At 46.6% G+C, this 2189-nt stretch overlaps 1 long non-coding RNA gene across 1 annotated transcript; it reads right to left on the bottom strand.

Moving 5' to 3' along the window:
* Positions 1-656: 656 nt before the first annotated feature.
* On the bottom strand, positions 657-2182 carry LOC102728165 (uncharacterized). Its single transcript, XR_014142082.1, has 2 exons — positions 1911-2182; positions 657-1397 (listed from the first exon to the last, which is right to left on the bottom strand). It is a non-coding gene; the product is annotated as an uncharacterized LOC102728165 (long non-coding RNA).
* Positions 2183-2189: the final 7 nt, after the last annotated feature.

Genomic DNA, 2189 nt, shown 5'->3' with positions numbered 1-2189 from the left:
TTCAGATCCATGAGCATGGAATATTTTTCCATCTTTTTGTGTCTTCTTCAATTTCTTTCATGAGTGTTCTGTAGTTCCTAGAGTATAGATTCTTTACCTCTTTGGTTAGGTTTATTCTTTAATCCCCAAACCAGGCAAAGACCCCATCAAAAAGGAGAATTTCAGACCGATGAATATGGATTCCAAAACCCTCAACAAAATCCTAACTAATAGGATCCAACAATACATTAAAAGGATCATCCACCACGACCAAGTGGGATTTATCCCTGGGATGCAAAGGTGGTTCAACATTCGCAAATCAATCAATGTGATAGAACACATTAATAAGAGGAGGGAGAAGAACCGTATGGTCCTCTCAATTGATGCAGAAAAAGCATTTGACAAAATACAGCATCCTTTCCTGATTAAAACTCTTCATAGTTTAGGGATAGAGGGAACATTCCTCAAGTTCATAAAATCCATCTATTAAAAACCCGCAGCAAATATCATCCTTAATAGCGAAAAGCTGGGAGCCTTTCCCTTAAGATCAGGAACACGTCAAGGATACCCGCTCTCGCCACTATTGTTCAGCATTGTACTAGAAGTCCTAGCAACGGCAATCAGACAACAAAAAGAAATAAAAGGTATTCAAATTGGCAAAGAAGTCAAACTCTCTCTTTTCACAGATGACATGATACTTTATGTGGAAAACCCAAAAGACTCCACCCCCAAATTACTAGAACTCATACAGCAATTCAGTAATGTGACAGGATACAAAATCAATGCACAGAAATCAGTTGCTTTCTTATACACTAACAATGCAACTGTAGAAAGAGAAATTAGGGAAATGATTCCATTTACAATAGCACAAAAAACCATAAGATACCTCGGATGCATTCTATTTAAGACCCAATGGAGAACCTCACCAAGGCTGGGGAGGCTGGGGCTTGGCAGGAATAACTCCTGAGAGCATGGACATAAGTGTGTAGTTTGTGGCCACAGTCCCCAGGAGATGATGAGAGATACCTGGTCTGTGTAGATGTGACTTGTTTCTCACAAGTCTCTGCATCAGTCCCCAGAGCAAGTTCCCATGGTCCCTGCTGAGGACCTGGTATGAAGACCCAGCTCTGGGGGCATCAAAGACTCTGAGAAGGAGAAGCAGGAGGTGTGGGCAGCTGGGTCTCTGCGGGAAGCAAGGCATTTGGAGCAGAGTTGTGGAAGCTTCTAGTTGTTCCTTCTCTTAGGCTGGGTCCCTCATGGAAGGAAGGAGGCAGCAGAGACTGAGGGTGGCATGTAGCAGGGGAGGAAGGTAAGTGCTGTAGGACCCATGTTCACCACAGTTAATTATCTGCTCATCATTCCAGAAATGTTCCCCATGTGTTTCCTATGTCCTCCACGCTATTTTCCTCCTGGGACACCTGTTGTGAGAGGACAGACAACCCCTGATATAGGACTCTGCCACCTAAGCCTTCATCCCTTAGGGCCTGATCCCCATCCCCATTCCCTCTTGTCTGTCCCACAGAGGGTCAGGCAGGAGCCATCCTTAGAGCCGCCATCCGACACCTGTCAGCATTCTCTTAAATGTAGACTCCTTGTGCTCAAATAATTTAGAGATTGTCTGCAAGGGTTCCTCCCACCCAGCTGCCTCTCATTCAGCCCCCTGCCCACTTCCTTCCCAGAATCGCTAAGACTCTGTGCAAATCCCTTGATAGCCTTTGACTCCACCCACCTGCTACAGATCCCCACATACTTCTTGGGAATTGGGAACATCTCAGAGGGATCCCAGAGATTCCTGAGGGTATGGAGATAGATGTGTCCTGCTCTTTACTCCAGGCGGGTGCTGACTTTGTGTGACCTGTGCGCTGCCCATCTTCCTGACCTGGCTCCTTCTGGGACTGAAATTTGCTTGCCATCCCTGACCCACAACTTACATGCAAGCCTTCTCTTCCTGTGGGCATAGATGGCAGAGACAGTGATGAGCAGCAGCAGCTTTGGGCCCAGGGTGACAGCGACCAGGAGTGGAGTAGATAGCCTTGGGTCTGGAAAAGAATGGACACAGGCACCATGAGAGGGGGACCCAGGAGTCCATTCCCTGGGGCCTCCACGTACTCTCTCTGAAGCAACTCAAGCTTATCAATGCTCTGAAGCTCATGAATCTCTTCCCCTGCACTCAGGCTCAAGGTAGATTTGGGGCAAGAAGTTCTTCATCT

Source organism: Leptonychotes weddellii, unplaced genomic scaffold, assembly GCF_054177405.1.
Source record: "Leptonychotes weddellii isolate Sample4059 unplaced genomic scaffold, ASM5417740v2 HiC_scaffold_25047, whole genome shotgun sequence".
Lineage (NCBI taxonomy): Eukaryota > Metazoa > Chordata > Mammalia > Carnivora > Phocidae > Leptonychotes > Leptonychotes weddellii.
This window is presented reverse-complemented; position numbering and strand designations above follow the sequence as displayed.